The sequence below is a fragment of the Pinus tabuliformis genome, chromosome 5_2 (genome assembly GCF_031772625.1).
Source record: "Pinus tabuliformis cultivar Carrire ecotype Pingquan chromosome 5_2, CPIR1, whole genome shotgun sequence".
Classification (NCBI taxonomy): domain Eukaryota; kingdom Viridiplantae; phylum Streptophyta; class Pinopsida; order Pinales; family Pinaceae; genus Pinus; species Pinus tabuliformis.
In genome coordinates this window covers 340601225-340613833 of record NC_142306.1, presented here as the reverse complement: position 1 = coordinate 340613833, position 12609 = coordinate 340601225, and positions in this window count along the sequence as shown.

The following is a 12609-nucleotide window of genomic DNA, read 5'->3' as shown; positions in this document are numbered from 1 at the left end:
TCCTCAAGAATAATCTTCAAACTTTTCTCCCTCTCAACCAAACTTGAGAGGACTTCCTTATACGCAATGAGGTGTCTAGAAGCCCTAATATCTACTAGCTAGCTATTGTATGAATCTAGAGGAGAAGAACTAGAGAGGGATGCAATACGAATATGTTCAAATTGGCTAGTAGAAATGTTACTTTCATACCTGGAGTTTCATGGCTTCTTCTGAGGATGAGAACATTCTTCACGATCATCCAGAGTATCTATTCTTCTTTGATCATCTCTCTCTCTTCTATCATATAACCTTATTTTATCATCACTTCTTCTTCTATCACTTCTTATTCTTTTATCATCGTACATGTTGTTGTTGTAGCTTCGATAAGATCTTGGAGCATCTCTCTTTCTTGGACAATCTAGGGCATAGTGACCATGCTTGTGACAATTGTAACATTCAACATCCCTTGATCTTCTATAAGAGTCCCTTGAATCGGGAGAGGACCTATTCGAATGGATGTTCTTCCTTTTCCATTTTTCTTCTTAGCTTGAATAAAAAATGCAGCAGGGTCTCCTTCTCCATGCTTATGAATTCTCCCTCTTGAAATCATCCTAGATTCTTCTTGAGTTAGCTTTCCAACAATTTCATCAAATGACATAAAACTGTTGTTATTTCTTATGGTTATAATGACGGTTTCCCAAACGGGAGGGAGACCTCTAAGAATTACAATCACCAATTCCTTGTCAGGTATAGTTTCTCCAATTCTATGCAATTGATCTTTAAGACAAGATATCCTCATGATATAAGATTGCACAGTCTCTCCTTTACTCATGTTCATGCCTTTCAGTTGATATTTCAAGGTCATGATTCATTCAAATTGTTGACGTTATACATGTTGTCCAACTTATCATACATATCCTTAGACTTATTCAAACTCCCAACATAAGAAAGTAAATTATCTTGTAAACCATCTTCTATATTTTTCTTTGCATTTAACTCACCTTTCTTGTGCTTGTTGTTGGCAACAACTGAAGCATTCTCTGAAGGCTTAGGTAATTTTCCTTGTATGTATTCCCAAGAATCATTTTCTTCAGCTATAATTTCCAATTTGATCTTCCAAGAAGCAAAGTTAGATGAGTCACCTAGCTTCTCATTTTCCTTGAAGTAGGAGGTCGGCATCTTGGCTTGATTAAAACAGGCTCCTTCGACTCTTCCAAATATTATTGCTTCAACTCTTGTCTCCTTTGGGCTTTCCCTTCACCTTAGCTATGATACTATGTTAATTTTACAATACTCTATCTTGTTTCAATTACTTTATCCCAATTTAATTCTTCAATTATTAATATTTCAACAATAATTAATATTTCAAATCATTAATAATAATTGAAGATAAAATAGTAAATGCAATGAAAATAGGATACAATCAACACATCAATAAGATACACTAGATTTGGTCAATGACCAGTGAAAAACCCCAGAAGGGGGAAAACCCTTTGTAATTCTTATTCTATTTGATTGTAACAAAATGTTTAGGAGAGATTACAATGATCCAAAACAAAATATTCTATCAAAATTAACCAAAAAATATCTAGAAATATGTTCTCAACAACAATTCAGATTAGTGTCGACTTTCCTGCCTACGGTCAACTACGATCAACTATGTTCAATTGTCAGAATGAAACCCTAGATCCCAACTGCATGGAGGGAGAGTTATGTGTGTGGTTGATATGCTCCAACCACATGGATGATCTTTTGTTCCTATGGTTATAACCGAAAATTCCCTTGGTCAACCCTGTGGCTAGAAACCAAAACCCTAATTACACATGCAAGCTTCGGACCTTGCAATCTCGGACCTGTATGAACCAAATTTGTTGAACTCACTTTAGAATTTTGCAAACCAATCCAATGAAGAGAGAGAAGAAGAATATCCTTGATTATGATGTCCAAATTAGGGTCACTTGACTTGTATTTATAGACTTCCAAGGGTGTCCAATTTTACTTTAGAATCGACCTGATCAAATGTGACATCATGGGCTTCACTTCAAAAATACAATTTCCCTCATCCAAATCCATTGCTTCTAATGGGCCTCCAAATTAGACACAAATTAAGGCCCATCTAAACTTTCCTAGGAACATAAAGGCTATATTAAATCTCTCCTTATACATTTAATAATGTTTTTTTAGCTTTAATATGTTCTTAGGAAGGTTTAGAGATAATTGCATATTATGTGCCTAATATTATATATTTTTGTAGAATATTGTGAGAATATTGTGCAGATTATGAAGATTTGGAGGAGGAGATAATCTAGGGACTTTCCCCCTACTACAAGAGTATAAATATTTGACAATAAATGAACAAAATATCATGAAATTATTGGAAAATTTTGGAGCTCCACTGATTGAGAAAATCTAGGAATATGTTCCTTGTCATTTAATGCAAATTCATAGTTAGTAGTGTTGGAACTAGATCCAATTTTTGAGGGATTTTGGATGGGAAAGTTGCCTCCTTTCAAGGAGAATGATTCCTCATCACTTTGTATAAGTACCAAATCGAAACATCCTCTAGAGGCATGTATTTCTTAGTATTTTTGTGGAGAAAACTTGTTATTTAGAAACTCCACTTTCATTTCTAGTAGGGATGTACTTAGATTGATTAAAATGATGAAGTTTGGTGCCATTTTTATCTTCTAAAGCTCATTTTCCTTAATAGGACTCTAAGCATCCTTAGACTTCGCTATCCCAAGAGCCTCAAAGCCCTCTTGTACAATTTATTTATTTCCTTTAAATGTCTTTTTCATTTACATCTCTTATTCCTGCATTGGCTATTCATGTTTCTTTTGTTATAGGTCATATTAGTTAAATGATTGAAGTGAGTTGATTTCCAGGTTATTTACAGAGTCACAAGCATGATTCATCCTTATAAAATCTTTGAAAATTCATATTCATCATTGAGCTACTTGGATTGGTTTACTAGTTCACAAATCTAGAATTTCTAGAAGTCTCTTGTAGCAAAATAGTAGTAATTTTCTGTTATTTTTTAGCACATGTTAATGAGCCTATTTTGAGCTAATTCCAATTGTGTGTAGTCCTAAAAAAATTGAAGTTAATAACAAAATACACCCCATATCATTTTCACTTGATCAGGTTAGGCATTTGATAGGTTAACTAGCTCACTAATTCTTGAATTTCCGGTTTTTAGAGTAGTAATTTTCAGCTATTTTTTAGCACATGTTAACAGGTGTATATTTGAGTATTTCGACTTGGAATGGAGTCCTCAAACATCCTAATTAATAATAAAAAAATTCCCATTCTCATTTTAATTTGACTTGATTGGGTATTTGGAAAGTTATCTCACTCCTGTAGCAATCATGTCACTCATGTAGTAGTCTTTTAGTAGACCTATAACAATTTGTTTTCGAGATTTTCCTTGCCTAGGTTCACTCAAAATTCATGGTAGAATAATATTTATAGCCTATGAAGGTTTTGAGGCCACTTTGGTTGAGCTGAGGCTTGGTTAGGTCTACATTTAGCTCTTATATTTCTTGCTTCTTGAATGTAGATTTCTGTAATTAGTCTAGATTCCTTTTCCGCAATTTATTTTATGCAAAGTGAGATTTAATTTTTTCAAGAGTACTCTAGGAATTTCCTTTCCTGCAAAATAGAATATATCTCCTTTAAATGTCATTTCCTTTCCAACAAGATAGATTATATTTTCTTAGTTGTCATTATGCTTTACATTTTTGCAAATAGAATAGATTTCCTTCCTGTCATTTACTTTCCAACTAGAATAGATTTGCTTGTTGTTATTTACCTTTAGCACCTTAGGATTGGTGTCATACCTATATATTTTCTCAATTGAAGTTTCTTCATTGTCTTCTTTCACTTACATCAAAGGGAGTTGGACTAGGAAGAGGAAGGTGTCTGTTGCACGCACAATATTGACCCCTCTTAAGTTTGTACAAACCCCAAGTTGATAATTTAAGTCGATAGCCTTAGGAGTTGCAAAATTCTTGTTGCATTAATCAGGCTCATCAGCTTCAAAGGTAAGTTTTGGTCCTCTCGGAATGAGGAGTTTAGTCTAATAGTTGGAATTTGTCACTGGCTTGATAGGGACTGTGAGTGTAGAGAAGGAGGTACACTACTTGGGCATTGAGATGATGGGGGATGTGAGCCTGTAGGTTGGAGGTTTCTAGGGTTTGGTATGAATTGGTAGAGGGTACTTGGAGACCATCAAAGTAGTAGGAACTCCTTGAGCCATAGTGTTCTAGACATCCCTATCTTGTCAAGTTAGACACATTGGAGTTAGTGGCATAGCCCGAGGGATTGTAGATGTAGAGAAGGAGGTGCACTACTTGGGTGAAGGTATAATGGGGGATGTGATCTTGTAGATTTTAGGATGTCGGGTTTGGTACTTGGCCCAAATTATTTATGGTACTAGACATGGAATTTGTTTTGGGTGATCTATTGCACCATGAAGTCGTATCCTAGCTTGTGGGTGACCCACTACGAAGAGAAAATGAGCAGCATGGTCTATGGCTAGGAGGAAAATTTGAGGTGATCTGGAGCTAATTGGTGGCAATGAAAAGATAAGTATTTTCCTTATATGATAATTTATTGATGCTGCAATAATCTATGTCCTTATATTTTTTTTTGTTTTCTAGTTTATGTGAGTCCTATGATGACTGGCACAACTAACCTATGAATTGAGTAGCTGTAACCCAGGGGAATCTATGTCGTCAAAATCATCTAGGGATCACACCAGCTTGGGTCACACCATCCTTTAGCATGGCTAGATTTTTTCCCATGGAGTTTCGAACCGATGACCTTTACACCATGGAGTTTCTTAGTAGAACACACTGTCACCATCTTGTCTACACCTCATGGGAAATCTATGTCCTTATATGAACTACATATGGTTTTAAATTTACGGTTGTCAATTATGAAAATATATGCCTATATATGATTTATTTCATTTTAGAATGCATTTAGACATGCATATCACCCATACAGGAGTTAAAATAAAGGAAAAATCCCTAGGAAAAAAGGTTACTGTGATAAAAATAATAGTAACATGCCTCAACAAATCATTAGGGAATTTCACAACATAAATCTTTGGGGTTGGAAAAAATACTAAGATTTATGTAGAAATGTAAAAGAGTATGAAATATCTAGTGAGATCCTTAAATATTTCAACTCTACCTTCCTTCCTTGCATATAAAATGTGAGTAACTTAGAACAATTTATTTTGTAATGTAAACTATAAGATTATTGCTAAAACGATTGATACTATAATAAAGTCCTTTCTATCAACCTATACATGTTGAGAAAGAATGTGGTTTATTTCTCATCATTAAATTCAAGGTGCAATTGGTACACCTTGAAAGACTCTTCACTCAATTAAAGCTAAGAAACATTGAGCCTTGTTCTCTCTAGGTAAATTTCTCTAAGGAAATTTAAAAAGTAAAATACCTTTATGTTAAGATTCTTCTAATCCATATAGGTTTCCATCCAATTCCAATTTATTATATTATTGAATCCTTTTGACCATACACTTTCCATTGGTAATTTACCATCCTTCCCATGGTGTTCACTAAGGTTGCCCACTCTCTCCTGCGTACTTGTTTCTCCTTGTTGAAAACATCCTAAGTAGATTCAACAAAATAGGGGAAAAATGGAAACAAAAATGAAAGAAACAAAAATAATTGTGGGAGTTCCTTTTTTCCCTTGTTCTATACACATACAATATATTCATTTTTGGTGCAAGATAAACTCATGAAGCTCTCATTTGGGATGCAATTTTAAATCCATAAAGGCTAATAAATGAAAAAATTATTCTCATCCACTAGTATGATCATAATTTATAATAAATTTCTCGTATGCTTACACCATATTTCTCAAAGTAGGGACACATAAACTCTATATTTTATTCCATTTATTAAGCATCCACTTTAAGGGTAATACAAGTACTTGAGGTTTTGTACTTAATCAAATGACTATAAGAATGTTGAGTGGCACTTGTTGGTAGAGAAAATCCACAAAAAAATATCATCAATATGGAGCCATAAGTGTATTTTCTTTAGTGGATAATTAATTGTGATAAATTTTTTTATTATCACTATAGTGGTGTAACAACCCTCACCTTACCTCTGTTTTTATAAATTTAATTATAATTGTGAATGTCACTGTGGAAGCCATAACTGGTTGAGATAAAATCTTATTAACACTTGAAAATTAAATTTAAATTTTAATGATGTCCTAAAGGAGGGGATGCCTATGGATCCATTGTTTAGGGGAGATCTTGTTGTGTGCCTTGAAAACCCATGAGTCACCATAAATTAGTTTCTAGAGTTGGTTGCAAGCCAATCGAGCCACCCGCCACAAAGAATTCAAGAGACATGATTGGGGCAATTGGTAAAAGGATGGTGCCCATATCTCTCATGAATCGAGGAGACATTCCGAGCAACCACTCAAAATTATGAGGGAGGATAGGAAGAGGATACAAATCCGCAAAAAATAGAGGAGAGACAACAAAAATATCATGTTGGAAACATTGGAGAATAATGAGAGACTAAAGGAAGAGAACACACAATAGAGGAAAAACACACAATTGAAAGGACTCTCATTAGTTCTTGTGTGTTTAACTCTCCCTAGAGGACATTCAAGACTAATTATGGATTATATGAAGATGTGAAGAAGTAACAATAGTAAATAGAATAAGGATTGAGATGATTGAAGAGTCTTGTGCTTGAATTGAACTGTTGTGAATGTGGGTGATATATCTTATGAATTTGTTCAAGCCACTAGACCATGTTGTTTGAGCCTGTGTGCTCAGTGGGAGGATCAGTGGATGACTGAATCAGTATGGTGTTTTCTGTAGAGCTAATAAACCACTCGGACAGGGAAATCCAGGTCATTCTAGTGCTTGTTGAGTAGATGATAAACCACCTAGATAGTGGATTGCATACCCATGTGGTGTTTCCTATGAAAATATATATGATAAACCACATAGATAGTGGGCCCAACTTCTGGGTTGAGAAATACCTAGTCTGGACCTTGGGTGAATCCTTGTAAATGGACTTAGAAGCCAGAGTGAGTCACCTAAACAATGGACTCCATCTCCTCCACGTATGACCAACCCATTGGTGTGAATTTTCCCTAAGAAAGCATCCCCTCAGACTTTGGATTTGGCTTAGGGGTGATCAGTTGCAAGACATTTATAGAGTATTTGTCATATGGTTGGGTGGACAGTGGAAGTCTCTCCTTCAATTTCCAACCACCTTGACACACATAGATAACTATAATTTCTTATGCATGTTTGATTATGGATTGTGACATTCCTTGCTGTGTTTATGGCTAACACAGGGTCATGTATGTTTATGAATGAATGCCTTAGGTTAATTGTGATGCTCATGATTGAAAATCTATCTATTATGTCTATGGTTGTATTGAATGTATGATTTTTATGGAAGACTAATCACTCTAATAGACAAGTGCAATCTCCCTAGATTCAAAAGAGATCTAGTAACAAATAGACAAGCGACTACTACCTTTCCTTAATTCATAACCGAAGAATGAAATGTCAAGTATGAAAGAGCCCCTTACCTTTTCTACGAAATGGTTATGGAAATCCTTCTGATTCTTTCAAAATACTCTCCTCGCTTATTCAAAGGAAGCTCTATATGAACATAAACAAACAAGGCATAAACACATAACGTAGATAAAGGTAAAATGTTAGGTCCCTATAATACTAGTGTAACCCCTTATTGTTATTGTTAGTGTATCCCCCTTATTGAATAATTGTTCATTTATGTGATTTAAAGGAGGTTTCCACCTCGAAGAGGATATTTTTGAAGTCGTTGATCTATCTCGTTTTTTATTTGGTTACATAAAATTTGGTATCAAAGCTTTGGATTCTAGGGTTTCGTTGCTTCAAATAGGCCATCGTGAAGTTTTCACTATAATTTTTTTTATGCAAAGATTCAGAAGCTAAAATTGCTACCATGTGGAGAAGAAATCTTGGTTAACTTTGAGTAAAAATTTCATATCTTGTCTCGCTATATTTTCAGAGATATTATTTGAGTATTCTAGGGTTTTTGCAGGTGCCAGAATTCCATCTCAAATATGCGACCTAGGGAAAATCATCATAGCTTTCTCTCTTAGCATCAGATTTAAATTTCGTGGAAAATGATGGAAAAAAGTATGGAATTTAGTTTTTTGGGTATCATTTTCAGGGCCTAAGGTCGAAACAATGACACGTGGAACTTTGTACAAGTTCGCTCTACTGAACTAGTCTATAATCACGCCATCATGGGAGATTGTGAATAACTCTTTCTTAAAGAATCAAATATTGGTCTGACTTGTTGGGTTGGAAATAAGACTCAAAGGTATACTACATGATGAAGTTTAAGATCTTGGAGATTCTCAAATACAAAGATACAACAATTGCAATATCTAGCTCCTAAAAAGCAAGAAAAAGGTGTGTATTTTTTAAATTTTGCATAACGTTTGTTTGAAAAATCAGTTTGATGTGATTTAAAGGGAATAATGAAACATAGATATAATTGCTTGATTTAAAAATGCCTCGAAACAAAAATATGGACACACCTAGTGAGATACCATAAAGCTCTTCTATGACACATGAAGAAGAGGAAGAAACACAACATGACATATCAAAATTACAAGACTAAGTGCAACAAGTTTCACTCTCGCAAAGAGTAACCAAAAATTAAATAGAAGCTAAGATGGATGGTTTGAGGAATGGTTTAAAATTAGACATGGAAGGTTTGAAGGATGGATTAAAAGTAGACATGGAAGGTTTGAAAGATGGTTTAAAATCAAACATGGAAGGTTTGATAAAGTTGCCACAAGAAATGCTTCCTAATGGAGAAAAGATATTATATGAAACCCATGATGAGAACAAAATAAATGTTAGTCATGATTTCACAGACTCTAACGTTGGATTGAAGACCCACCATATTCCAAATATCGATATGAGGAAGTTTGATGGCAAGGATCTAGTAACATGGATACTACATATGGAGCAATATTTTGATCTCCATAATGTGCAACATGCACAAAAGGTACACATTACAACTTTATATTTAGAACCCAATCAATTTGAATGGAATCAATGGTTTTTTCTCATAAACCACTTGTAACTTGGTCAATTTTTATGGAGGAAATGATAGCACATTATGAGTATACAAAGATCAACACCTTCCTTATCCAATTGATAAATCTCAAACAAAAGGGTTCAATGGAAGAGCACATTGAAGACTTCCACATATTGAATATAAGGGTAAATGATATTCCATAGGAACATATGATTGATGTCTTCATAGAGACATGAAAGGATAACATCCAACTGGAGGTTCGCCTCTGGGAACTTGATTCATTAGAGAAGGCATTCAAGGTGGCAAGAAAAGTTGAAAGAAAAATTATGGCAACAAGGAAGTCTACCACTCACAACTATAAAAATGGAAGTGTTGCTTCTCCTAGCCTTCCACAACCTACGAGGTTGACACCACAACAATTGGAAGAAAAAAGAGAAAAAGGGATTTGTTACAGTTGTGATATCAAATGCACTAAAGGTCATAAGTGTGCTGCAAAGAAATTGTTTTACATAGATTGTGAAGATGAGGAATAAAAGGAACAAGAAACGTTAAAATAAAAGGATATACACCAGGAACCAACCCTATAGAAAGAAGAAATGAGTCTGACCATATATTTTAAAGCATTGGAAGGAATTACCACTCCTCAAACTCTCAAGATAGAAGGACATATCAAAAATAAAAAGGTAATAGTGTTGATTGATTCAGGTAGTACCCATAATTTTATTCATTGTAAGATAGCCAAGGAATTAAGTTGCTTCCTATATCCAACACCAAAGTGTCAAGTGATGGTTGCAAATGGAGGAACTATAAATTTCTCTGGAAAGTGCCATAATATCAAGCTAACCATGTGGGAATATGTATTGAATATTCCAATGCTTTCCATTCTAATGGGTGGTGTTGATGTTTTACTAGGAGTCCAATGGTTACAATCTTTGGGTATGATAGCTTTTAATTTTCAAGAACTTTTCTTGAATTTTTTTTTGGGAAGGAAAGGAAGTTTAATTAAGGGGTATCACAGGGAAACCAAGAAATATAATTAGCTCTAATGGCATTACAAAGCTTCTAAAGGAAGAACAATGGGGCATAATTGCACAATTATGATCACTAGAGATTCAAACATCGAAATCATCTATTTCTCCAGATCTTCAAAAAGTCTTGGACAACCATTCCAAGGTATTTGAGACTCCCAAAGGCTTCCCACCTATTCATGACCATGATCATGCTATTCAACTCATTCCAGGAAGTGTTCCCCCAAAAATTAGGCCTTACAGATATCCCTATGCCCAAAAGAGTGAAATTGAACATATGGTTGTAGAAATACTAGAGGTCAGTATAATTCAACCTAGTCAAAGTTGTTTTTATGATCCAGTAGTATTGGTGCATAAGAAGTATGGATCATGGTGCATGTGTCTAGATTATAGGGAGCTCAATAAGCTCACTATTAAAGAAAAATTTCCCATTCTTATCATTGATGAATTGTTGGATGAATTACATGGAGCAATTTACTTCATCAAGTTGGATGTTCATTCAGGATATCATCAAATTAGAATGAAGACTGAAGAAATTCCAAAAACAACATTTAGAACTCATGAGGGTCATTATGATTTTTTGGTCATGCCTTTTCGCCTTACCAATGCACCTTCTACATTTCAAGGTTTGATGAATTCCATTTTCAAACCCTTATAAAATTTGTGTTAGTATTTTTTGATGGTATACTAATCTACAACAAGTCTTGGAAGGATCATGTTCAACATGTTGACAGGGTTCTCAAACTATTGGAGGAGAAACAATTATATTCAAAAACCTCCAAATGTTTCTTTGGAGTACAAGAAGTGGAATATATGGGTCATATTGTATCTCATGAGTGTGTTAAGGTAGACCCTAAAAAAATTAAAGCCATTAAGGAATGGAAAATCCCCACAACCATAAAGAATTTTCGAGGATTTCTCGAGTTGATAGGTATCGCAAGTTTGTTAAGCATTATAAGAGAATACAATCACCTCTAACAACATTACTAAAGAAAGATGCATTTTCTTGGACTCCATAAGAAACTAAGGCCTTTGAACATCTTAAACAGGCAATGTTCCAACCACTGGTCTTAGCTACACCAGACTTTAGAAAAACCTTTATTGTGGAACATGATGCCTCGGGAAATGGAATTGGTGTTGTTTTAATGCAAGAAGGAAGACCCATTACTTTTGAAAGTTGTCTAATCAAAGGAAATTATTGAAACAAACCTATTTATGAGAAGGAAATTTTAGCAATACCACATGCACTAAAGAAATGGTGACCTTACCTAATGGGAAGAAACTTCAAGGTAAAAATAGATCATGATAGTAATAGAGTTTAGGCTTCTGTGATCCATATTAGGTTAGATAAAGATTTCGGCGTAAATCACATGAAAAGTCATTTGTCGACGCGTTTCGAACCAACCAGTGTGGTTCATCGTCAGGACAAGATGAAGAAAACAGATCTAGCTAAGCATGCTATATAGACCGAGCAGAGCCTCCAACGGCTAGTTTGACCTAACCGCTAATATTGACCAGAGGACCTGGTTATCTTGACTTTGATCCTGGTCCTCTGGTCAATATTAGCGGTTAGGTCAAACTAGCCGTTGGAGGCTCTGCTCGGTCTATATAGCATGCTTAGCTAGATCTGTTTTCTTCATCTTGTCCTGACGATGAACCACACTGGTTGGTTCGAAACGCGTCGACAAATGACTTTTCATGTGATTTACGCCGAAATCTTTATCAGATCATGATAGTCTTAAATATTTTTGGAACAAATATTATCTTCATAAGAGCAACAAAAATGGGTCACAAAGATGTTGGGTTATGACTTTGAAATCATCTACAAAAAAGGGAAGAAAAATGTTGTTGCAGATGCACTCTGAAGAAAGGATGAGGATGTGGTGGGATTTCTTTGTGCCATTTCTATTATCCAAGCAGATTAGATAGCTGAAGAAAGGGATGAATGGAAGAATGATGAATAAGTGTGGACGCTCATTCAAAAGTTGCAGCAAGATCCCAGTATATATGATACATTTAGCTGGAAAAATGATTCATTATGGTACAAATATTATTTATATGTTTGTAAGAATTCCTAACTCAAACAAAATATCATTTTGGAATTTCACACCTCTCCCTTCGAAGGGAATTCAGGATTTTTAAAAACTTACCACAGGGTCAAGAAGGAATTTTTTTGGGAGGGCCTTAAATCTAATCTTCAAAAGTTTGTGGTAGAATCTTTGGTTTTCCAACAAAATAAAGTTGATACAATTAAGACCCCAGGTCTGTTACAACTTTTAGCCATTCCAAGTCAATGTTGGGAGGAGGTTTCAATGGATTTTATCACAGGTTTACCCAAGTCCGAAGGAAAGAGTGTCATCATGGTGGTAGTTGATAGATTTACCAAGTATGCACATTTTTGTGCAGTATCTCATCCATTTAAAGCCAATACAATTGCTACCACATTTATGGAAACAATTCAAAAGCTACATGGAAACCCAAATATTATT